Genomic DNA, 27,098 nt, shown 5'->3' on the forward strand with positions numbered 1-27,098 from the left:
GACAGGGGTTTACAGAGTGAGGCCGGCTTCATTAAGCTCTTTCACAGGGCCCTGTCTCTCGCCCAGCTCTGGCTAAATGACTTTGCCGCTCTGGGCAATTTCGATACAAATTGAGCACCTGCACGGTGCCACAGATCTGACCCTTTAATAGCGAAATTCCAGAGAGTGGCGCCGTGTGCGAGTTTACAGGGGGCTATATCGCCAACCCTGCCATAGCTATTAACTGAAACGCAAGGGCTCAAATCACGGCCCAGAAGATGATTGTGTGGTTCCATCTCCACTCGCTCCCTGTCACAGTCCTCTGTCTGGCTCAATCCCATTCCAAATATCCACCCTCCACTTGGATTTTCCCTGGCCGTTTTACAGCTGCAGCTTAAGTGACGAGACGTGTGTCGCGCCCCCACCCCCCCTCCCTGTGGAACCGGATTTGATCTCTTCCACTCTGAAGAGCATAACGGGAATGTGATTTGAGGGGCTTTCTGACTGAGGAGGTCTAAAAATGCTTTGATGCCTCCTGCCTCTGTTGACACACCTGCCCCTAGACCTAAAGCAGTTAATGCTGAGACCATAACCTAATGCCTATTCTAAATCGGCATGAACAAATCATAGATAATCACAAATTCAATGGTTTTACAGGTGGTTTACAGATAGGAGCCGTTTCTTTAAGTGTGAAATCTGGTCTTGGTGTGTGCACTACATAATTGCGGGCCGTTGTGTTTCGTAATTAGCCACACATAACTCTGACGCCAATATGAGAGGTTTGACACACTGACCACAAATTCACAGGCTGACCCCCGAATAGGTCACCCCCAAACAGTCCCCCTTGGACGGAGCGTCACTTCTCCCTCGACTGTCCTTATCAGTCGCGCCATGAGTGAGATCCTCAAAGAGGCCCGTAATCCTTCACAGGGCTCTGGTGGGAAGGCCATTTTGCGTCTTGTTGCGATAAACCATAGCACAAACACCAGCCATGTTGGTGGAAGCCCGCCAGATCGACTGTAGCTCATTGGCTCATTGTAGGAAAGCACGGGGCAGAGGGAGCCAGGATGGGGGTGCGAGGTTATGAAGGGGGAGTGGTGGGTTCAGGCAGACCTGGCATCAGATGACAGCTAATCGGGGGGGATAAGTGTCAGAAGGGCCCGGGTCCACATCCAGCTGCAGTGTAAGGATTTTTCTCCCCCCCCACACTACCCCTCCTGCCCCCGCCCTCTGCTGCCCCCTGCCCCCAGTCGCTTATCGCACCAGCCCAGAGATCAACCCCTTCCCTTCTCTCTGTGTGAGTTTGCCCGGGCTCTCTTTCCCGCATACCACTTTGTTCTCCGGTCATCATATCAACACCCCCGATGAAACAGGCACAGAACACAAGTCACCCTCCCGCTTCTCCACAACAGCCTCTCCTCTCCTCATTTCCTAACTTCTTGGCTCCTCTATTCACCCATCTTTCCCTCTCTTACCCCCCCCGCCCATCTGCCACAGAAAAATAGTGAATCTAAATAAGAATTAAGTCGGCGCAGCCCTCACATCTGATGTAATCTCCGAGTGGAGAGAGCATTGAGAGACTTCATCCAGTCTTGACGAGGTCCATCTTCAATTATGGACTGCCAGAGCTTATGTTAGTGTGTGTGTGTGTGTGTGTGTGTGTGTCTGAGCGGCCGAGGAAACAGGGGGACAGGGCGGGGCGCTCCACCTACTACTCCTCTTCCTTCATCTCACTGCATTACTTTTTTTTTGGGGGATATCGAAAAGTGCACGGGTTGCACTTCTGTATTACTCCCCTCGGCCAATCAGGCGGCGGTATCCTCACGTGTAACTACGCGGTAACTACGCAGGGAATGTAATAATCCTCCTAAGGCCACGCTGCGGATGTAAACCTGTGGTCTATTAGATGTAATTCTCTTTCCACAAAACATGTATTGGGGGGGGGGGTCTTAAATGGATACCGCCTATCGTCTCTGCATATTTTCTTTCTATTTTCCCTGAGTGCATGAGGCCATCGCCATCTCGCTTTCAGGATCCAAATAGGGCATTATGTCTCGATAGATCAATACCACCCCCCTGCCTTCTCCCTTCTCTTCCTCTCCCTCACTTCCCGTCGTTCCAGCACCATTGCCAGTCATTGAGGGCCAGTGGAGGCAAATCGAGGGAAGGGTTTGATGTGGCGATGCTGCAGTGCTCCGTCTTTGATTGAGCTCCGTGACGTTTTACGTGTTAGTGGAAATGACCTCGTTAGGCAGTCAGGTGGGAGGTGTGGAAGAACATCAGGACAGATCCAAATATCAATAGCAAGGCAGCCAGGGGTGTGTGATGTGTGTGTGTGTGATGTGTGTGTGTGTGTTTTTGTGTGTGTGTGTGTTTTTGTGTGGATGTAAGGGAGAGCTAATGCATGCAAGCTATTTGTGGTCTTGCAATCAATCACGGCAGTCTTGGCCCGCCCCTCTCCAACTGTCACCTACATGTGGTGATTGGTGGGTCTGGGGGGGAGACAGATTCCACCCTGATGGTTGGCTATGACAGCCTCTAAACATATGCTAGCGCCTGGCCCGCCCCTCTCCAACTGTCACCTACATGTGGTGATTGGTGGGTCTGGGGGGGACAGATTCCACCCTGATGGTTGGCTATGACAGCCTCTAAACATACGCTAGCGCCTGGCCCGGCCTCTTCCCTTCCACACACCAAAATTCTTGCCACATTCTCACTACCCTCAAATCCAACGTGGGCAAGCAAGCCACATGCATGGCGGACATTTTGTAGACCGCCCGGACCATTCCTCGGAGACCAGAAACACATGGTGGTGATTGATCAATTTAGCTTTCAAACTCCGAAAAAAACAGAGGGGACTTTGAAAGTTCCTGGACTTTGAAAGCTTCCAGAGAGTTTCATAGTCTTCGCAATCTGTCTGTCCACCCACAACCCCCTGCGGGAGCTTAATTAATCAGGCCCGATGTTTATAAGTGCATTATAGAGTGTTTATAGCTGGGTGATTTAGGAGGGCCGAACTTTGAAACCGGTCAGGGTTTCTTACGTGTTTTTTTTCCCGAAGACCACTTCTTCTCTGATTTACTGTCTTGTCAGGCTTGGCAAGGCCCCGGCAATGTGGTTTAACTCGGCCCCACTTTATGACTTCATGGGCTAAATGTTTGTCCGTAACGTTGTCTGCTTTTGAAGCCCTGCATACAGGAAGAAGCCATCAGCAAAGGGAAGATGTCAAAACCAACCAAGGACATCTGACGGGACAGAATGGGTCATTTGGAACACTAGTCTTAGTTCCTAAGTCTTCACGGGGTGCAAAAAAGAGGATGCTGATGTCTATACTTCAATCAAATGTAGTTAAAAAGAAACTTTCACTGGTATGCAAATTGGGGCGCCATACTTTCATTGTTTAGCGATTATAGTTCATGCTTGAAAGGGATTAAAGACACAGACGACATATAAAAAAAAAATGGTAATTGTGAATTTCAAACCATCTTAGAAGATACTGTAAGCTGCTGACTTTAAAGCTGAACATGTTATGACAACTTTGTGACCAAATTCTTTCAAGCTTACAGCAGCATCACGCATGGAAGATGTGACCAATCATATCAGACCTTCCTGGTCAACTGGACCAATGAGGTGAAGGGAGTGGAGAGAATGAGAGAAAGAAGAGAGAGAGAGAGAGAGAGAGAGAGAGAGAGGGTACAGTACAGAACAGATCTTTCCCCTTCCAGTATTCCTTTCCCCCTCTCTCTCTCTTTCTCTCTGCAGGCCAGTTCACCTCACCCGGCTAAAAGAAAAAACGTGTTCTCCGTGCCACCTGCTCGACCCGCCGACAGAAAACTCCAGCTGTGTGTGTGTGTGTGTGTTTGTAGGGGGGACATTAATTCTTCAGTTTCAGCCCAGAATACCCGCCTACAGCTACATTTCATGCCCTTAATGCCTGCACCAATATGTCTGGAATCTTAAGCCTGACGCTTGCTATGGAATTGAGCCCTAGCGTTGATTCGTTTGTAGCACTTGTCTTGGAATTCAAGGATCAACAGAAAAAACCAGACCCTGTTAGTTTACATTGCGTAGATTTTGGCTATCGGGACACGTAGTCTGGAGGTCGCCAGGACTGGTATCCTAGACGGCCGCCATTTCATTATTGACACACACCCAAAGCAAACAGGGGAATTTACTCTGCAATTAACGATGACCTGGGCAAGTTGACTTAATACAAACAAATGGACTTAATAACTTGACATTGTTCCTGGACCCCAGGAAGAGTAGCTGCTACCTTGGCAACAGCTAATGGGGATCCCAAAAAAATACAAAACTACAAACACTTCAAACCCATTTTTCATCTGCACGTAATCTGATTACTATGGAGTCTTGGTCTAAGGCCTAGCTGGCCTGGCCACAGCAACTTCCAATCTAGGATCTCACTTTATAGTATCCTCACTTGTTTTCTGGAGCGAGTCCAACGCAAGCATGTTAAAATCAGCGATTTTGGTGGAGAGTTTCCACGGGACAAGTCATGTAACTGAAGTTTCCCTGTGTTTACAATTGAATGAGCTGGACGGTTGATGCTGGGAGGGAGAGAGACAGGAGAGACAGGAGAGGAGCGGGTGCTGCGCTAGGCGGTGGTTGAGAATGGCCCTTTGTGCTCTCACTGAGGCCTGTCTGGAAGCCATTTCCGCGTTTTAGTCCTCCGGTCCGGCCTGCATCTGGAGCCCACCTCTCGCCATGTGGAACGTGTTTATTGTTCTTTGTGTCAGGCAGACGCACAGACAGCCCTCCACTCTCTACTCTCTCTCCCTCCCTTCATCTCTCTGTAATTTCTGCTGTTATTTCAAGTCGGCGTACAGCAATTTTCCTATCGAGGCGTTTACACAAACTTAACCTCCAGTTGATTTTCGGCCAACGCCGAGGAAAAAGCGCCGCGGCAAAACAAAAACAAACATAAGAGGGAGAAGATTTTGGGGGAGGTGAGGACCCCTCGGGCAGACACGATGTGTGTGTGCAGTGGGAGATGAAAGAGATTGAGGTCTCTGTTTAAAGTTCCTTTATTTCACTCTCTCTCTTTCTCTCGCTCTCTTTCTCTGTGATGTTAGATTTTAGCTGGACAAGCATCGAGGTGTGTGTGTATACGCTTTCGAGGTCGACCGATTAATCGGAATGGGCGATTAATTATTTTTGGACCTCGATTTTGCAGATTTTTTCAATTTGATTTTTTACACATTTATTTAACTAGGTAAGTCAGTTAAAGAACACATTCTTATTTTCAATGACGGCCTAGGAACGGTGGGTTAACTGCCTTGTTCAGGGGCAGAATGACAGATTTTTACCTTGTCAGCTCAGGGATTCAATCTTGCAACCTTACGGTTAACTAGTCCAATGCTCTAACCACCTGCCTCACGAGGAGACTGCCTGTTACGCGAATGCAGTAAGAAGCCAAGGTAAGTTGCTAGCTAGCATTAAACTTATCTTATAAAAAACTATCAATCAATCATAATCACTAGTTTTAACTACACATGGTTGATGATATTACTAGTTTATCTAGCGTGTACTGCGTTGCATATAATCGATGCGGTGCGCATTCGCGAAAAAGGACTGTTGTTGCTCCAACGTTTACGGTTAGGTACACATCAATGCCTTTCTTAAAATCAATACACAGAAGTACATAGTTTTAAACCTGCATATTTTGCTAAAAGAAATCCAGGTTAGCAGGCAATATTAACGAGGTGAAATTGTGTCACTTCTCTTGCGTTCATTGCACGCAGTATCAGTGTATATGCAACAGTTTGGGCCGCCTGACTCATTGCAAACTAATTTGCCAGAATTGTACGTAATTATGACATAACATTGAACGTTGTGCAATGTAACAGCAATATTTAGACTTAGGGATGCCACCTGTTAGATAAAATACAGAACGGTTCCGTATTTCACTGAAAGAATTAACGTTTTGTTTTCGAAATGATAGTTTCCAGATTCGACCATATTAATGACCTAAGGCTCGTATTTCTGTGTGTTATTATGTTATAACTAAGTCTATGATTTGATAGAGCAGTCTGACTGAGCGATGGTAGGCAGCAGCAGGCTCGTAAGCATTCATTCAAACAGCACTTTCATGCGTTCTGCTTCAAGCATTGCGCTGTTTATGACTTCAAGCCTATCAACTCCTGAGATTAGGCTGGTGTAACCTATGTGAAATGGCTAGCTAGTTAATGGGGTGCACGCTAATAGCGTTTCAAACGTCACTCGCTCTGAGACTTGGAGTAGTTGTTCCCCTTGCTCTGCATGGGTAACGCTGCTTAGAGGGTGGCTGTTGTCGATGTGTTCCTGGTTCGAGCCCAGGTAGCGGCGAGGAGAGGGATGGAAGCTATACTGTTACACTGGCAATACTAAAGTGCCTATAAGAACATCCAATAGTCAAAGGTATATGAAATACAAATGGTATAGAGATAAATAGTCCTATAATTCCTATAATAACTACAACCTAAAACTTCTTACCTGGGAATATTGAAGACTCATGTTAAAAGGAACACCAACACTTTGATTTTGCATTATTTAAACCAAATTGAACATGTTTCATTATTTATTTGAGGCTAAATTGATTTTATTGATGTATTATATTAAGTTAAAATAAGTGTTCATTCAGTATTGTTGTAATTGTCATTATTACAAATAAAAATAAAAAAATTGTCCGATTAATCGGTATTAGCCTTATTTTTGGTCCTCCAATAATCGGTATCGGCGTTGAAAAAATCATAATCGGTCGACCTCTAGTACGCTTGCGTGCGTGTGTGTGTGTGTGTGCCTCTGTGTGTGGGCTATAATTATCTGCACCATGCTCTACCTTCAGTATGGCTTGAATTAACCATGAGCCGGTGTTTGAATCCACCCCCTCTTAACATGGTGCTCTTTTTTTCCCTCTTTCCCCCATGATGCTCTGCTGCGTAAGGCCTGGGAGAGGAGACGACTATTCTCAGCGCCTCCCTCTCTGCCTCGTAAGCTAATTGCATTTCCATGTCTTTGTCTGTTCCGAAAGAACGCCGACTCACACTGTGACACCTCGTTTTCAGAGGAGAACCACTGCAGAGCTGCAATACTGTAAAGGTCCACTGTAAAAGTCTACTGTAAAAGTGTGAATAATAATAACATGAAAGGGAATTTACAATGAGGCACTTGAGGAATCTATGATGATGGAGGATAGGTTGTGACTCCAATTTACAGACAATTGAGAGGCTCCAAAAAATACTGGCTAGGCTATTATGCTAAGGCATAATGGTCAAAGAGCTATAGTAATGCTAACCAGTGCTTGAAGTGGACTGAAATAGGTGCAGGGGTGGGTGCCCATTCTTTTTAGGTCCCGGTAGTCATCATGTTTTAGAACTAATCGTCTCCGAGAGGTGCCGGGACTCAAGCGGTAGAACGTTCGCTCACCGGCCCAACTCAATCCCCGGCCCAGTTGAAGCACCACCGCTATCGTAAAATAATCAATAAGTCTCATGGAGCAGAAGATTACCCCGAAGCCACTTTAGGTAAGTGGGACGCATCCCTAATGTTACCACGAAATTACACCAATCAAATCACATGACGACAGCTATGACAGCTCACGACAACATGGCTGACGCCAACGCCACATGTTACCGTTTTCAGCTATGCTCCTCATAACAGTGTAACGACAGTTGCTTTACGCAAAGGTTGTTTGAGTCGTCATGACATGTTATTACACATGTGATGACACCTGTTGTGGCATTCTTCAACCTGCAATACGGGCATCAACTTCAAGTGAGGGCTTTACTGCTCTGAAGGGGAAGAATGCAAAAAACACCTTGTTTTCTTGATTAAAAAAAGAAATAAAACACATTGCCACCAAGGGAGGTTTCTTAGTACTCGTCCTCCTTCAATTTCTCTTCCCTCTCTCCCCTGTGCTGCCAGCACAGCGAGCTCCCACCTCGACCGCGGTGATAATTGTGGAAGCAATGAGTCTTCGCTAGTAAATGAGACGGCGAAGACACTACTTCTGCATACCTGCTGGCATCTGCTGAGAGAAACTAGGCTCCCTCTTTTCTATTTCACACTCCTCCAGACAAGGGAGGAATAATTACACTTCATCTGATGGGAAACTATTTATCTCCCCCCCCCCCCCCCCCACATCCCTCCATCCCGCTCGCAACAGCACACAGCAACAGCACACAGCAGAGGCAGCAACAACAACACTGAACACAACAACAACAAAAACTAGAGCACATCTGTGACAGTTTGTGCAATCGAAAACCCAGGAGTGGTCTGCACAAGCGGGAGGGGAGGAGTGGTGAGTGGGGGGAATGGTGTATGGGGGCGGTTGAAGACTAATTGGGGATGCTTGAGCACACACACACCTTGGGAGGGAGGCGGCTGACACACGTACGCACGCACACACACACGCGCACACACACACACACACACACACACACACACACACACACACAGCAGCATCCCCCTCACCTGCCAGTATATCACCTCGGGCCAAACACAGGTGATTTAAGGCTAAGTAGCATTTAAATGGCAAATGCAATCCATGCCTTTCAAGACTGTGGGGGACCACTCTTCTTTAGCCCACAGAGTTCCATCAACCCCCCTCCCCCTCCGCTTGGGAATAATTGGAAGAGAAAGTGAGCGCTCTTCCCAAACGCCAGGCGCATCCCTCGCAGATGGGGCGCAGATCAAAGGGGATGGGTATTGGCAGAGGCATGATAAATTACACTCCCACTAATTCACCACGGACACTCGCTCTGTCCACCGGTTCTTCTGTTGTGGGCTGTTTGGAAAATAGCTCAACCCACTGCTGCAGTGGTCAATGAGTTTACCTCTGCATAGCAGAGACAATGGCTGCGTTCCTGTGTTTTTGCAGTCCTCCACCAGCAAGACCAGACAGAAGCCGCAGGGACAGCATTTCCTTAAAGCACAACCGGAATATATTAAAGGTAGATATACCTGTGAAATTCATTCGAAGCAAATCCTGTTCCCAAAGCATGACTCCTTTTACTTGTATTGATTGAATAAACAGAAGAAGAAATATCCACAGATTCAGTCCGGGACTTCTTGTCAGGCATTGCAAAAGAACATCTAAAAGCCCCCCCCCCAAAAAAATAAGTATATTACGTTACTATATCTTAAGTTTGCGTCGTCAAATCTGGCACTTTACTGTGGGCCTAAGCTCAACATTTACTACCTGCAGATGTACAGTATGGCTGCTGGGTTCTTCTGCATAGCACCTGCTCCTATTGTTGCGCCTTCCTTTGTAGTTACACAGTTTATGGATCCCAATCTGTTATCTATTTACGATGACAACAGGGGATAAAGTAGCGGGACCTTTTACAAGCCGCCAGAGTTATTGGATATTCCTGAGTTGGTGAGTTTAGGGACTAGGGTTTCTATAACCCTTGACCTCAGGAGTAACTGGACCTCTGTCACTGTACCAACGAATCAGAAGTAAAGAGTCGATGACTGCAGCTATAGCATGAGAACCACACAACGCCAACAAACAAAACAAAAAAACTCACAAACTGTCCAGGACGGTTTCGACAGAGGAAATGCTATTGTACATGAACCAAGTGCAGGGCTTCGTATACACCTTCAACACAGACGTGCCGATTAACGAGGCGAAGGAAAAAGTCAATCGAGCTTAACGTGGAGTTATTTGTTTTAGGGCAAGACATCAGGCGCCTGTCAAAGGCTTAAGTCAAGATGAAGCAGCACAGTCGGTGCGCGAGTCTCAGGGAAGGACTCCACTGCATTCAACAAGGCCATGATTTATGAGGCTTTAAGCTATTTAAACATGTTTTGTTTTTTTTAAAGGAAAAAGAAAGACGGCAAACTAGATTTTTGACATCATTCGGCCTTGGATAGGGCCGAGTTTGCATACTAGCTAGCATACTTGACAGACTTCACGTCAAGATGTTTCTATTGTGCCTATCTATCTCCAAGACGCGTGCCGATATCATTTGTCAATGTCAACAACTATTTTTGTAATGTACTAAAAAGGGAAAACAAATGAAAGTAAGTGGCCCCTACACTGCAATCCACTAGTTCCGGCTATCGGATTGAGTTCTGAGTTTGGACCAAAACGGTTGGTTCATTGGAGTCCGTCACAATTTGACTGACGGAATAGTCTTGAATAATCATAATTCTAGCCCCCCCCCCCCCCCAAAAATCCCAAAATCAAAACACGTTCCCTGTGCTCTGAAAACACTCTCACATATGACTTTAGGATGGAGAACAAAAAACAAACGCAGGGTTCAAAACCAACTTAAACCCACTAATTCCACCATGTGCATGTGCTCACTTTCATGTTCGACAAAGTGGGGGATTTTATGGCAGTTTAACACATTAAGTCACCTATCATAGAGGGAGTGGAGAAGGTAAATACGGCCTCCATGCAAGACGACATTGACATCCTGTCCTCTAGGGGGTTTGCCTCTAGTGAGATTTTGTCGGTAGTGAGATCTGCAGGACGCCAATTTCGTCTCGCAGTAAGACGGGGACATCATGCTGGCGAACAGATCGCGGGGCGGGAGCACACCTGGCTTAGGAGAAGACATCAAAACAAACTAGAGAGGCCCACAACTACTATGTACGCAGATACACTCACTTGTACGCAGATACACTCACTTGTACGCAGATACACTCACTTGTACGCAGACACGACGCACATATCAGCACACACACGGCGCTTACGGCGAAATCCTGTAAAAGGAGAAAAGGAGAAACAAAACAAGGTCTGTTTTCCTAATTTATCCCTATCAAGTTTCTCCGGGCTCTTTGTGCCATACTGGCTAAGGGGCAGGGGAGGGAGGGGGCTGAGGGGGGAGAAGAGAAGAAGCATCAAAGCTAAATCAAAATGATAATGATGCCATCCACTTTGGAGTTAAGTGTATCATGCCCCCACCTTCTCCTCGGCCTGCCCTCTGTCTTTTTTAACACCATTAGCAAAGTGCAGGCTAATAGAGTTAGTGAACTAGCACAGTCCAGTGGTGAGGGATTGGGTGACGCTAACAGCCCAGAAGCTCACTCTCCTCCCTGGACTCCCTACTCAACTTGCAAAGTTCCCTCTCCGGGTTCAATTGTTGCCGTGCTATCACATCATTAGTCAAAACTTTTATAACCCCCCTACTCGTAAGGGCAGCGGGTCCATTTGCTCAGGCACTACACTCGCGATTGCTTTACAAGCCTCAGTTCCAACCAAGCAATGACGTCACACGTTTGTTTCCCTCATACGATGCATTCGGGAAAGTATTCAGACCACTTGACTTTTTCCACATTTGGTTATGACGTTACAGCCTTATTCTAAAATGGGTTAAATTGTTTTCCCTCATCAATCTACACACAATACCCCATAATGACAAAGCAAAAACAGGTTTTTAGAAATTTTTGCAAATTTGTTAATAAAAATATCACATTTACATAAGTATTCAGACCCTTTACTCTGTACTTTGTTGAAGGACCTTTGGCAGCGATTACAGCCTCGAGTCTTCTTGGGTATGATGCTACAAGCTTGGCATACTCGTATTTGGGGAGTTTCTCCCATTCTTCTCTGCATATCCTCTCAAGCTCTGTCAGGTTGGTTGGGGAGCTTCGCTGCACAGCTATTTAAAGATTTCTCCAGAGATGTTAGTCCGGGCTCTGGCTGGGCCACTCAAGGACATTAAGAGACTTGTCCCGAACCCATTCCTGTGTTGTCTTGGCTGTGTGTTTAGGGTCATTGTCCTTTTGGAAGGTGAACCTTCGCCGCAGTCTGAGGTCCTGAGTGCTCTGGAGCAGGGTTTCATCAAGGATCTCTCTGTACATTGCTCCGTTCATTTTCCCTCGATCTTGACTAGTCTCCCAGTCCCTGCTGCTGAAAAACAACCCCACAGCATGATGCTGCCACCACCATGCTTCACCGTAGGGATGCTGCCAGGTTTCCTTCAGGCCAAAGAGTTTAATTTTGGTTTCATCAGACTAGAGAATCTTGTTTCTCAAACGCCAAGCGGGCTGTCAGGTCACCTCCCAGACCAAGGCCCTTTCCATCCCGATTGCTCAGTTTGGCCGGGAGGCCAGCTCGAGGAAGAGTCTTGGTGGTTTCAAATTTCTTCCATTTAAGAAAGGTGGAGGCCACTGTGTTCTTGAGGCCCTTCAGTGCTGCAGAAATGTTTTGCTGCCCTTCCCCAGATCTGTGGCTCGACACAATCCTGTCTCTGAGCTCTACGGACAATTCCTTCAACCCCATGGCTTGGTGTTTGCCCTGACATGCACTGTCAACTGTGGGACCTTATATAGACATGTGTGTCCCTTTCCAAATCATGTCCAATCAACTGAATTTACCACAGGTGGACTCCAATCAAGTTGTAGAAACATCTCAAGGACAATCAATGGAAACAGGATGCACCTGAGCTCAATTTCGAGTCTCATAGCAAAAGGTCTGAATGCTTATGTAAATAAGGTATTTCTGTTTGTTTTTTTGCAAAACAATCTAAAAACCTGTTTTCGCTTTGCCGTTATGGAGTATTGTGTGTAGATTGATGAGGAAAGTTTTATTCAATCTATTTTAGAACAAAGCTGTAACGTAACAAAATGTGGAAAAAAGGAAAGGGGTCTGAATACTTTCCGAATGCACTGTAGCAACTGACAATATTGACAAATGTTGTTCTATTTTATATGGGGAAATCTTTACATTTCAAAACACGCATATCACACTTTCCATGCACCGATACTTGAGGTCTTTTACATATATTATTTTACATGCATTCTTGAATAAAAGCCATCTTAGTTTATATTTGAATAATTCCTCTCAAACACACACACCAGGGAGACATTGAATGCCAAAATCTGCGAGGAGCAAGTTGAAAAAAAGACCCTATATCTATGCAGTCCTGAAGACGATACGTCATCACAACAAACACCTAGTCCGACCGACACATACCTCCAGCAGGCATATATATCACACGTAAACACATGAAAACACCTGAAAGGAAGGAAGAAGGTATTTTGTCGACATCCCCGTGAGGGAGACTCATCACACATAAAGATAGACGTTGTCTGAACCAGAGAGCAAACTGGTAGCGACAGAGATCAAACAGGTAGCCAACCAAGCAGGCTCTGAGCGCCTCGCCCGCTTTACAATGATTTACGGTTCAATCTCCAGTACGACTGGAGATATTCCCTCTAAGTGGGAATGTGTCTGTGTCATTTGTCAATTTGCCACGCAGGTCCATACACGAGCAGAGATGTTTCACCCGTACTCTCCACCTAAGATCATTGCATTTTGATGAATTGCCATTGTTATCAATTGGAGCGCCATCAATACTTGATTGGTGTTAAATATGTGAATGCTTAGGCCTTTTGCTCTGTTAGTACTGGGTATAATGCTACTGATAGGGACATTCAGTGCATGAGAGACAAAGAGTGCTATCATGTGAGATACTAGACACATTACTTGCAGTGACTAGTACCAAGTACTGATATTAGTATTGACAGTAATCCAAGGAATATCAAGCATCTTATCTCTTACTTCTAATCTAATCTCCCAGGCACCATGTGGGTTTCCATGTGGGTATGGTGGTTCCCATGGTGGGGTATACGGGCAAAGCTCAGTTACCTGGCATCTAGATTTCATTGGTACACACCACGTTGCGACGTGCCAACTGGTCCCGGTCGCCAAAGTTCACACAGCGGATAAGACTTCCTATCATCTGGCCTTGTGCTGCTCTCCGCCCCTAACCTGACACCTATCCCCATTCGCCCATGCTGCATTTACCCATGAGGCCCTGTTCTCTTCTGCTCTGCCCCTCCCAGCCCTGTCCTGCCATCCTATCATGTTGTGCAATCACGCCCCCCCCCCCTTCCGCCGGCGATGATTCGCACCCCAGACGGCGGGGGGCTCTCGGTGTTTCACGGACATGCCCGAAACCGGAGCCTTGTCGTGACAAGGCCAGGGACAATGGAGCCAGTGTTGTTACCACACTGCTTCCAGGCAAGGCTCCCAGATGTGAGATAAAAGATACAAGCAGGGAGACAAAGTTATCTGTGCCTGTATCGGCAGGTGGGGGCCAGGAAACTGGATCCTATTGTGGCTGTCGGAGCGGTGGGTCTCAGTGAGTCTCCAAGTTGCCCACAGGGGCAGCAGACAGTGCCTGCCGGGGCGGCCCCGGCCCCCTGGGCTGACAGTTAGGGCTACCGGGTAACTCAAGCTGCTCTCTCCCACTGCCTGCTTTCCCAGGTTCTCACACACAGAGACGCACAAACACACACATGCAGGTAAACGCAAACTCACACGAGGACACACAAGAGGGCATTGCGCGTACACCCAGACACAAACTCTCACTCACAGATGCACACATACACAAACCCCTTGTCAGGTATCTCGCTGGAACTATCCCCGCTCAGTGACAGGATGACAGAGCTCTCAAAGAAAACGCATTGACTATTATGTTGGTTTTCAAAGGACTCTGGTTTCCGTTGCTGGACGTGAGAGTGTGCCTTTCTTTCAGGCCTATTCAGATTTCCCATGTTGAGCTGTCTCAGCGATTGGCCAGGGCAAGAGGTGGTGCATTTTTTATTGAGACAGGACCCTCCACACAATGTTTTGTGTTTGTACTCTCAATGCCGGGTTAGGTAGCCTGTTAATCTGAGAGGTGTGCTTGGATCAAAGAGGAACTCTCTTGCCTGACAGACGAAGGGGGGAGGAGGGACAAGCAACATTGGCAGAGGAGAAAAGAAACACTACACAGAGAGAGGAAAGTAGTGGAAAACATTACGGGGAACAGAAACGATGGCCAGCTTTTTCAACCACACTCAACACAGGAGTCCCTCAGAACTGGTTCAAACTATTATGGAAACTATTTCACACGCAGTCCTTCAGTTGTGGGGCAGAACAATCACCCCTCCACCAAAAAAGTGAACGCATCGCTCACGGCGAGTGGCACCTGTTCGTTTCACCACCGTTGGCTCAACGGGACCCAAAGCCGTCAATTAGCTGTTACGAAAGATTAAAGCGGGGCAATGTTCAATGGGGTCGAAGGGAACTGATAACCTCCAAAGGGAGTTGATTGGTCCAAATAGTCCAAACCCTGGGTGCCAGACAAGCAGTCCTGTCAAGCCCCTAGACGGGCGGAAGGTGAAACATGTTTTGCTTTGCCAACATGGTGTCGGGAGGCCAGGGAGAATCAATGGTGAGCCGGGACCAAAGAGTAACTCCTGCTTTAGACAGACGAAGAGAGGGAAAGGGGTACAGCGGCTCTGACTGAGCAGGGGAAGAGGAAACAAGGGGACAGAGGATGGGAGGGAGGGAGGGAGGGAGGGAGGGAGGGAGGGAGGGAGGGAGGGAGGGAGGGAGGGAGGGGGAGAGAGAGGGAAAGGGGTAAAGCGGCTCTGACTGAGCAGGGGAAGAGGAAACAAGGGGACAGAGGATGGGAGGGAGGGAGGGAGGGAGGGAGGGAGGGAGGGAGGGAGGGAAAGGGGTAAAGCGGCTCTGACTGAGTAGGGGAAGAGGAAACAAGGGGACAGAGGATGGGAGGGAGGGGGAAGGAGAGAGAGAGAATGAGAGAAAGGGGCTTCCTCTCCTCTTTTGTAATAATAAATAGTCGGTTGGCTAATGCTTTCATCCAAAGAAACGAACAGTTAACACAAACATTCTTCTCTTTTAAACTTAACATGTTCCATGAACCTCTCAAATACTACGGACGTGGCTTGAAATACACGAGGTTACCAAAAGCTGAGAGGAACAAGGAACAAAAAAAAGACTTACGGATCCGTCCAGTCCTGACAGCTAGTACGACCGACATACTACAGTATCCCACAGAAACACAACAAAACACTTGAAAGGAAGCAAGAAGGTATTTATTCGTTGACTTCCCCCCGAGGGAGACTCATCATACATAAAGATGGATGTTGTCTGAGTCGCTCTGAACCTCAGAATGTTGTGTTTTGAGGCTCTTGGACATATTTTTACTGGGTTTTACTCACATAACAGCGACAGAGAGCAAACAGGTAGCCAAGCAGGCTCTGAGCACCGCACATGCTTTACAATGATTTACGGTTCAACCCCCAGTTGACTCTTCCATGGTATTGATTAAATATAAACTGACCAAAAATATCAACGCAACATGCAACACTTTCGACAATTTGACTGAGTTACGGTTCATATAAGGAAATCAGTCAATTGAAATAAACGAATTAGGCCCTAATCTATGGATTTCACATGACTGGGCAGGGGCGTAGCCATGTGGAACCTAGCCAAGCTAATCAGAATGAGTTTTTCCCCACAAAGAGGCTTTATTACAGACAGAAATACTTTGCTGTTTCATCAGCTGTCTGGTTGGCTGATGGCAGACGATCCCGCAGTTGAAAAATCTGGATGTGGAGGTCCTGGACTGGCGTGGTTACACGTGGTCTGCGGCTGTGAGGCTGGTTGGAAGTTCTGCCAAATTCTCTAAAATGACGTTGGAAGTGGATTATAGTAGAGAAATTGACATTGAATTATCTGGCAACAGCTCTGATGGACATTCCTGCAGTCAGCATGCCAACTGCACGCTCCCTCAAAACTTGAGACATTTGTGGCTTTGTGTTGCGTGACAAAACTGCACATTTTAGAGTGGCCTATTATTGTCCTCAGCACAAGGCGCACCTGTGTAACGATCATGCTGTTTAATAAGCTTCTTGATATGACACACCTGTCAGGTGGATGGATTCTCTTGGCAAAGGAGAAATGGAGATGTAAACGCTGGGCCAATTATGCGCCGCCCCATGGGACTCCCAATCACAGCCGGATGTGATACAGCCTGTATTTTAACCAGGGAATGTAGTGATGCCTCTTGCACTGAGATGCAGTGCCTTAAACTGCTACGCCACTCGGGAGCCCAAACAGGCTTACTGGAGACATGGTTACTGGCTATATATTTTCAATGGATTGAATGGCAGTTCTTACCTTCGCCACAAGGGGCAGTGCGGGTGCTTTTGGCACCCGCACTGCCTCACAGCACTATTAATGGCAAAAAAAAGTACATGTGCACAACCAAAGCTCTTGCTAATAAATGAGCAATTATCAACTGTTAGCAGTCTCTTACTGGTGGTAAGAACGGACAATTGCCATCACTCAGTTATCACATTCAACAAACCAAATATTGACATACAGTTATGTAAGGTAAAGTAAAAATCCAAACCAGTCTGTGCATCAATACAGGTATAGAGTAAAATATGGTTTACTGTCCGGTACTTCCAAGCGATGCCAGGAGAGTAAGTCTACCCCCCACCCCACACACACACACACACACACACACACACACACACACACACACACACACACTGCAGAAACTCAGTGCTCTAAACCACATGCCCGTTGAAATGTTATCTTCAACGGGCATCTTGGTCTCTTTGTCTCGGATTACCACTGTGACCCCTAGTGAACTCTTGGCGAACTTGTCTGGGAGGGGTACCCAAAGGAAGCAACAATGAACACTATGAAACTCAAGACAGGGGTTGGAAAAAGGGAACATATTACCGTGACACACTTTGGTAATGTACTGTATCAACATCTGTAAATGTCTACATGAACCCATGTCTATATGTATAAGGAGCATGGTCAGGGTTTGGGTTATCATTTGTGCTGCTTGGCTTGATGATTATTAGAGTCCCTTCATTGATATTGTTTGACACATGCCTATACTGCCTTATTGACTAATGCCACTGTACACGTATGGGATGGAAGAGAACTGGCGTAGAGAAAGAGAGAGACGGGAGAGAGCGTGAGAAGCGGAGGGAACCTGGAATAAAGAGGTGGGTGGGGTACTTGCTACTTAGGCCGCCCCAATGATCGAGATTAGGGGGGGGCTTGGAGAAGCTAGAGATGACGGGTCCTGGTGAGTGGATCAATGTCGGGTCACCACCCCCAAAACCCCTCACAGTCTGAGTCACTCACAGACAGCTGGGATTGGCCGATCGATTCCCGTCCAGACGGAGGGGCTGGAGGGATGGGGGTGTGTAAGTGTTTGTGTTCAGTGTTTTCTCTATCTGCATTTAACAGCAGCCACAACATTTTTACAAATAAAAATACTGCCACCGCTGCTGAAAAAAAATCTAGGGGAAACACTGGTGTGTGTGTGTAAACTGGGGGGGCATCATTTAGCCACTGTGTTAATCAAGGAGGAGGACAAGGGCACAGTGGAGCAGCAGGTCTGGGGTCAGGGATGCTGGGGCACTCCATTTTCCTGCTGTGCTCTTATTAACCGCCGATGAAAACCCCTGGAGCCCACGCCACCCCCACCCCCCACCCCCACCGGCCTCCAGCCCCCAGCCGCCTCAGCTACAAATTAATGACAAGGGCTAAAACCACTCACGCTGGCCCATAACACGCCTCTCAATGAGGCCATTCATGCTCCGCTTGGGGACCGGCAACAGCTCTCTGCCTCTGACCTCCATTCCACAGCCAAGTACAGGGATCGGGCAAAGGGGAGAAGAGAGGAGGATCGTACGGTGACTCCGCAGCCCCATCCAGTCTCTGTGATAATTACAGCTCCTCTCTCCAATACCACTCAGGTCCAAAGCACCCAAAAGCATAAAGGGATGGTGTGTGTGCACAATGTCCATCGCCAGACACCCGAGCACACCAACGGCACTCACGACTACGCTTCCTTCTCAATACCAAGTGGTCATAAAGGTTATGACTGGCCGCGGTCAATATCGGGCAGCTAGATGAAGTAGGCTCTAATTGTCCTGACAGCATCCAAGCACTCCATCTGTCAGCATTCTCCTCGCCGGAGGACTGGAATTCTGAGCTCAGACGCGCAAGCTGCTCGCAGTCGTCTCCCAAATGTCACATTTGGAGTGGCGTCAGAGATGTTTATTACAACAACGAAAAAAGAGATGAGAGATTCATGGGCATATAGAAACAAGGGGAAATGGTTTCTGTTGAGCGTCATAAAGCCTTAGGGGTACTTACAAACATTTGCTTTATATTAGGTTTACCTTGAGTTATTCCCACAAACACTGAGCCAAACATTGAGTGTTTGAGGCTGAGGGATGTCGTAAATTAACAAACCAATAGAATCACTGTTCACATATACACGTCAGTCGACTTACTTGCATTTTACCCTTCAAAAATAGTATTTAGCAGACGCTCTTATCCAGAGCGACTTATAGTAGTGAGGGCAAACATTGTCCTCCATCCACTCTGCCTCTCCTCCTCTCTCATTTCCTGGGCCCTGCTGATTGGATCTAATGAAGTGTCTCCCCGTGCTGAATCCAGACAGCTGCTGCAACATGCTCGCTCTCTGCGTGTGGCGCTCGGCTAGTTTGCCTGCTGTGGACAGCTCAATCTTTCACAGAGCAACAAGGCCTCATGGTGCAGGTGGGAACTGCCTGGCTGGAAGGAGCAAGAGGAGCCCGGGCCGAGGAAATGTACCGCGCGGCGAAAGTGTCAGGGCAGAAGCGAAGAACTCTGAATTACATTTCCTAGACGAGGGTGCCAAACGTGAGTCACTACGATCAAACGGCAGCTACCGCTTGGTGCTGCCTTTTCTCTCCTGTTTGTTTATTTATTTACTGATTGATATTTTGGGCATGTTTCGCTTTCTCGTCTTTTGACCCCCAAAAAAACATCTTCTAAGGAGAGGAAGGGAAAGACAACGGCAAGTGGCAGTGCACTCAGATCCGAAGCTGCTCAGATAGGCTCCAAAGGCAGCAGGGCTTGGCAGCGTAGCTCAATGACACACAGGCAGGCATGGGTACCCACAAGAGACAGACGCTCTCATGGTGGTGCGTGTGCCAGGGCTAGGGCTCATTACCCAGGCTCCCTACCCAAGCTGCCTGTGCCACACAGCTCGTTAAAACACCGCCGCTGCCACGCTGTCTTTCGTAACACTCGCTGGCAAATCACTGTCCAACGTGTTACTAGGGAAAAGTTCCAACTGTTTCGGCAGAACTTCATAGGCTTTTTGCAGACTGTACTGTACCGTAACATGCTGTCTAGTGTGGCTCCCTAGCATTGCAGAGGATCAATCGATTTAGCGAAAGATCAAATGAATCACAGCTTCCACCCAGAAGCATTGTACTTCCACATGCACCGAGCGTTCACCTTCCGGACACCTCAGAGATACCAATTTCGGTCGTGGTCTCGAGACCAGCAGAGTAAAAATATCTATACTCCTTAATTGAAACATAAATATCTTCCCGCCTATTGAAACATGGGTTTCCAACTTCACTCGTAAGATTACTGTCCTTTACTTTCATTGATAAAAAATCCTCAAACTTTGTCCGAATTTCTTTGATTCATTGGTAGAGAAGAGTGGGGGAAGTTGTTGGAAAGTTGTGAACCCACTATTAGTAAAGGGAGACCGGGGGAAATAGTACGTCTCTATTTTTATTATAGACATGTTTGTGCACTGGCAAACCTATTGGACCTAGGGCTTCAGTGTGTGACAGGTTAGTACAGTGGCAAACCTATTGGACCTAGGGCTTCAGTGTGTGACAGGTTAGTACAGTGGCAAACCTATTGGACCTAGGGCTTCAGTGTGTGACAGGTTAGTACAGTGGCAAACCTATTGGACCTAGGGCTTCAGTGTGTGACAGGTTAGTACAGTGGCAAACCTATTGGACCTAGGGCTTCAGTGTGTGACAGGTTAGTACAGTGGCGAACCTATTGGATCTAGGACCTCAGTGTGTGACAGGTTAGTACAGTGGCAAACCTATTGGACCTAGGGCTTCAGTGTGTGACAGGTTAGTACAGTGGCAAACCTATTGGACCTAGGGCTTCAGTGTGTGACAGGTTAGTACAGTGGCGAACCTATTGGACCTAGGGCTTCAGTGTGTGACAGGTTAGTACAGTGGCAAACCTATTGGATCTAGGACCTCAGTGTGTGACAGGTTAGTACAGCGGCGAACCTATTGGACCTCAGTGTGTGACAGGTTAGAACAGTGGCGAACCTATTGGATCTAGGACCTCAGTGTGTGACAGGTTAGTACAGTGGCGAACCTATTGGACCTAGGGCTTCAGTGTGTGACAGGTTAGTACAGTGGCAAACCTATTGGACCTAGGGCTTCAGTGTGTGACAGGTTAGTACAGTGGCAAACCTATTGGACCTCAGTGTGTGACAGGTTAGTACAGTGGCAAACCTATTGGACCTAGGGCTTCAGTGTGTGACGTGTTAGTACAGTGGCGAACCTGTTGGACCTCAGTGTGTGACAGGTTAGTACAGTGGGAAACCTATTGGACCCAGACCTTCAGTGTATGACAGGTTAGTACACTGGGAAACCTATTGGACCCAGGCCTTCAGTGTGTGACAGGTTAGTACAGTGGGAATCCTATTGGACCTAGGCCTTCAGTGTGTGACAGGTTAGTACAGTGGGAATCCTATTGGACCTAGGGCTTCAGTGTGTGACAGGTTAGTACAGTGGCGAACCTATTGGACCCAGGCCTTCAGTGTGTGACAGGTTAGTACAGTGGTGAACCTATTTGGACCTAGGCCTTCAGTGTGTGACAGGTTAGTACAGTGGGAAACCTATTTGACCTAGGGCTTCAGTGTGTAACAGGCTCATGATGCTGAAAGAACAACAACCATAATACCAGCCTGCACTCACGTAGGAGAGTTCACTTTTTGTCAAACACAAAGGGCCAGTGGTGTATTGGAGGCTATACGCAGGCCATATACCTAGTTTTTTTTCAGTGGGCTTTGCTCCTACTCACTTCTTAATCCCCTCTGATCCACATCAAAGCAGCGTGGTGGAGGTATAGGACTTATCAATTATGTAGTACAATAGAGAAATCATGCACAAAGTAGCCTTCACTTTCGCAAGGCACGTGGAAAATATATTCACATGCGCGCCACACACACAGCCTAGTTTCAGCAGAATATCTTCTGCAGGCAGCAAGAGCGCACAGGTCTCAACTGGTTGTTGCATGGAGCTGCTCACGAAATGACATCGGTAGCCGGTAGGGTAGGTGGGAAAAAACAGTTCAATGTATGATAACTACCAGTAAAGGGTAACTAAGGCAACAATGGGTATGTGTTCAAACCAGGTATTGATCAAGTTTGGTCCGAAGTCTTGTTCAGTAAGCTATTTGCAATGTGCAATTCAGTCATCACGCACTGTTTTCTAAAGGGTTTTCAACAACAAAAAATCTTCACAATTAAATGAAAAGTCTACCTGACAGAATGATAACTTCTTTAAATATCTGATAGCATGCTGATAAGAATCAATGGGGATGGCATTTGTTTTGCTCATTTGAATTAAAGGGACACTACACATTCCCCCAGAAATATTTGTTAGATTTTCCCCAGACCTCAAAAATGGTCACCTGATGTGGTTGAAGCATTGTTGTGGACTTACATTTGATCTTTTTGGTCTCAAATTTGTTTTATTATTATGATTTTGAGCGTGACAATCTATAGGAATACCTGTAACTCACTTCTCCAGGTACCATTACACAACTGGATAGAGCCGATGGAAAGACAGCAGTCACACACAGCATGATGTTAAAGGATAAACAGCCCATTCACTCTAACATAAAAAGCCAGTAGGTCCCAATCATAAGAATACAAAAAAAAAAAAACACAATCATTAGGCTAAGCATTTCCCAATCGAAACATTTTGAACTCTCATCATGATGGCGATTTGACAAAATGACAATCGTGGTCTTGAATTGGACTCGCATTTCTTCTGTTCTCGGTTTTGACTCGGTCTCGGACCCCTTGTCCCCCTCCCGGTCTTGGTCTTGATTCGGATTGGCCAAGTCCCAAATCAACCCCTAAAGCCTTGGGGATGTCTGAGAGGACCAGATGGTTTAAAATATAATACAACATTGTAAGGGTAAGTACCATCTTGCAAATCCGATCTCCATAACTGCATTCAGGGTTAATTCTAGAATAGGATTAAATCTATATCATTCACACTCCACTCTACAGAGATAACACTTCAAGGAAGATTCCTAGAAATCCGCCTTCTAGCCCCGGACTCCCGGTAGCCCATTAGGCCAACTGGCAGGTTAATTGGCCATGGCGTGGAGCGCTGTCTTCACACCGGCCTGAATGCCTTCTGGCCACAGCACCCTTCCAAGAACATATCTTTCAATCTGCCCCCGGAGATGGACCGTTTTAGAGCAGACACAAATAACAGTGCATGGGGGGGACGAAGGAAGAGAACAAATTGTGCAAATGAGGAAGACATGTACAGTACAGTCTATTCCTTCTGCTGCACATCTGAAGAGAATTACGACAAAAAAGACAGTGTGCACATCGTATAAGTGCACACACTGTTCAGTACGCTACACTTCACTGGTCCACACTGAAACACATTCTCTCTCAGTGTTTTGGGTAGCTCCAGAGCATATACTCAAAACAAATCCCAAGCCATTACATTTATCAGGGATTGACTGGATACTACATATTAAACTATACTACATATTACACTAGGCTACATATTACACTACATATTACACTAGGCTACATATTACACTACATATTACACTAGGCTACATATTACACTACATATTACACTAGGCTACAAATTACACTAGCCTACATATTACACTAGGCTACATCTTACACTAGGCAACATCTTACACTAGGCTACATATTACACTAGGCTACATATTACACTACACTACATATTACACAATACTACATATTACACTGCATTTTACACTAGGCTACATATAACACTACATATTACACTAGACTACATATTACACTAGGCTACATATTAAACTAGAGTACATATAACACTAGAGTACATATTACACTACACATTAAACTAGGCTACATATTACACTACATATTACACTAGAGTACATATAACACTAGAGTACATATTACACTAGGCTACATATTACACTACATATTACACTAGACTACATATAACACTACATATTACACTAGGCTACATATTACACTACATACTACACTACATATTACACTAGAGTACACATTACACTACATATTACACGAGAGTACATATAACACTAGAGTATATATTACACTAGACTACATATTACAATACATATTGCACTAGACTACATATTAAACTAGGCTACATATTACACTAGACTACATATTAAACTAGGCTACATATTACACTAGGCTACATATTACACTACATATAACACTAGGCTACATCTTACACTAGGCTACATATTACACTACATCTTACACTAGGCTACATCTTACACTAGGCTACATCTTACACTAGGTTACATATTACACTACATATTACACCAGACTACATATTATACAAGGCTACATATTACACTGCATTTTACACTAGGCTACATATAACACTAGAGTACATATTACACTGCATATTAAACTAGGCTACATATTACACTAAATACTACACTGAATATTACACTAGAGTACATATTACGCTACATATTACACTAGAGTACATATAATACTACATATTACACTAGGCTACATATTACACTACATACTACACTACATATTACACTAGAGTACACATTACACTACATATTACACTAGACTACATATTACACTTGACTACATATTAAACTAGGCTACATATTACACTACATATTACACTAGGCTACATATTAAACTAGGCTACATATTACACTACATATTACACTAGACTACATATTAAACTAGGCTACATATTACACTAGGCTACATATTACACTAGACTACATATTACACTAGACTACATATTACACTAGAATACATATTACACTAGACTTCATATTACACTACATATTACACTAGACTACATATTACACTAGAGTACACATTACACTAGACTACATATTACACTACACATTACACTAGACTACATATTACACATTACACACTACATATTACACTAGACTTCATATTACACTACATATTACACTAGACTATATTACATATTATACTAGGACTACTACATACATATTAAACTAGGCTACATATTACACTACACATTACACTAGGCTACATATTACACTAAACTACATATTAAACTAGGCTACTAGACTACATATTACACTAGAATACATATTACACTAGAATACATATTAAACTAGGCTACATATTACACTACACATTACACTAGACTACATATTACACTACACATTACACTAGACTACATATTAAACTAGGCTACATATTACACTAGGCTACATATTACACTACATATTACACTAGGCTACATATTAAACTAGGCTACATATTAAACGAGACTACATATTACACTAGACTACATATTAAACTAGGCTACATATTACACTACACATTACACTAGACTACATATTACACTACACATTACACTAGACTACATATTACACTACACATTACACTAGACTACATATTACACTACATATTACACTAGGCTACATATTAAAACTAGGCTACATATAACACTACATATTACACTAGACTACATATTACACTAGGCTACATATTAAACTAGAGTACATATAACACTAGAGTACATATTACACTACACATTAAACTAGGCTACATATTACACTACATATTACACTAGAGTACATATAACACTAGAGTACATATTACACTAGGCTACATATTACACTACATATTACACTACATATTACACTAGACTACATATAACACTACATATTACACTAGGCTACATATTACACTACATACTACACTACATATTACACTAGAGTACACATTACACTACATATTACACGAGAGTACATATAACACTAGAGTATATATTACACTAGACTACATATTACAATACATATTGCACTAGACTACATATTAAACTAGGCTACATATTACACTAGACTACATATTAAACTAGGCTACATATTACACTAGGCTACATATTACACTACATATAACACTAGGCTACATCTTACACTAGGCTACATATTACACTACATCTTACACTAGGCTACATCTTACACTAGGCTACATCTTACACTAGGCTACATATTACACTACATATTACACTAGGCTACATATTACACTAAACTACATATTAAACTAGGCTACATATTACACTAGAATACATATTACACTAGAATACATATTAAACTAGGCTACATATTACACTACACATTACACTAGACTACATATTACACTACACATTACACTAGACTACATATTAAACTAGGCTACATATTACACTAGGCTACATATTACACTACATATTACACTAGACTACATATTAAACTAGGCTACATATTACACTACACATTACACTAGACTACATATTACACTACATATTACACTAGGCTACATATTAAAACTAGGCTACATATAACACTACATATTACACTAGACTACATATTACACTAGGCTACATATTAAACTAGAGTACATATAACACTAGAGCATATTACATACACATTAAACTAGGCTACATATTACACTACATATTACACTAGAGTACATATAACACTAGAGTACATATTACACTAGGCTACATATTACACTACATACTACACTACATATTACACTAGAGTACACATTACACTACATATTACACGAGAGTACATATAACACTAGAGTATATATTACACTAGACTACATATTACAATACATATTGCACTAGACTACATATTAAACTAGGCTACATATTACACTAGACTACATATTAAACTAGGCTACATATTACACTAGGCTACATATTACACTACATATAACACTAGGCTACATCTTACACTAGGCTACATATTACACTACATCTTACACTAGGCTACATCTTACACTAGGCTACATCTTACACTAGGCTACATATTACACTACATATTACACTAAACTACATATTATACAAGGCTACATATTACACTGCATTTTACACTAGGCTACATATAACACTAGAGTACATATTACACTGCATATTAAACTAGGCTACATATTACACTAAATACTACACTGAATATTACACTAGAGTACATATTACGCTACATATTACACTAGACTACATATAATACTACATATTACACTAGACTACATATAATACTACATATTACACTAGGCTACATATTACACTACATACTACACTACATATTACACTAGAGTACACATTACACTACATATTACACTAGACTACATATTACACTACATATTACACTAGGCTACATATTACACTAGACTACATATTAAACTAGGCTACATATTACACTACATATTACACTAGACTACATATTAAACTAG

The 27,098-nt window shown here is 44.6% G+C and overlaps 1 protein-coding gene across 1 annotated transcript in view; it reads right to left on the reverse strand.

Annotated features, from left to right (window-relative positions):
- Window positions 1–27,098, reverse strand: part of LOC115108128 (ephrin-A2-like) — a 130,741-nt gene that overhangs the window by 12,857 nt on the left and 90,786 nt on the right. The gene's annotated exons all lie outside the window — the stretch shown is intronic.

This window comes from Oncorhynchus nerka, linkage group LG24 (genome assembly GCF_034236695.1).
Source record: "Oncorhynchus nerka isolate Pitt River linkage group LG24, Oner_Uvic_2.0, whole genome shotgun sequence".
Classification (NCBI taxonomy): domain Eukaryota; kingdom Metazoa; phylum Chordata; class Actinopteri; order Salmoniformes; family Salmonidae; genus Oncorhynchus; species Oncorhynchus nerka.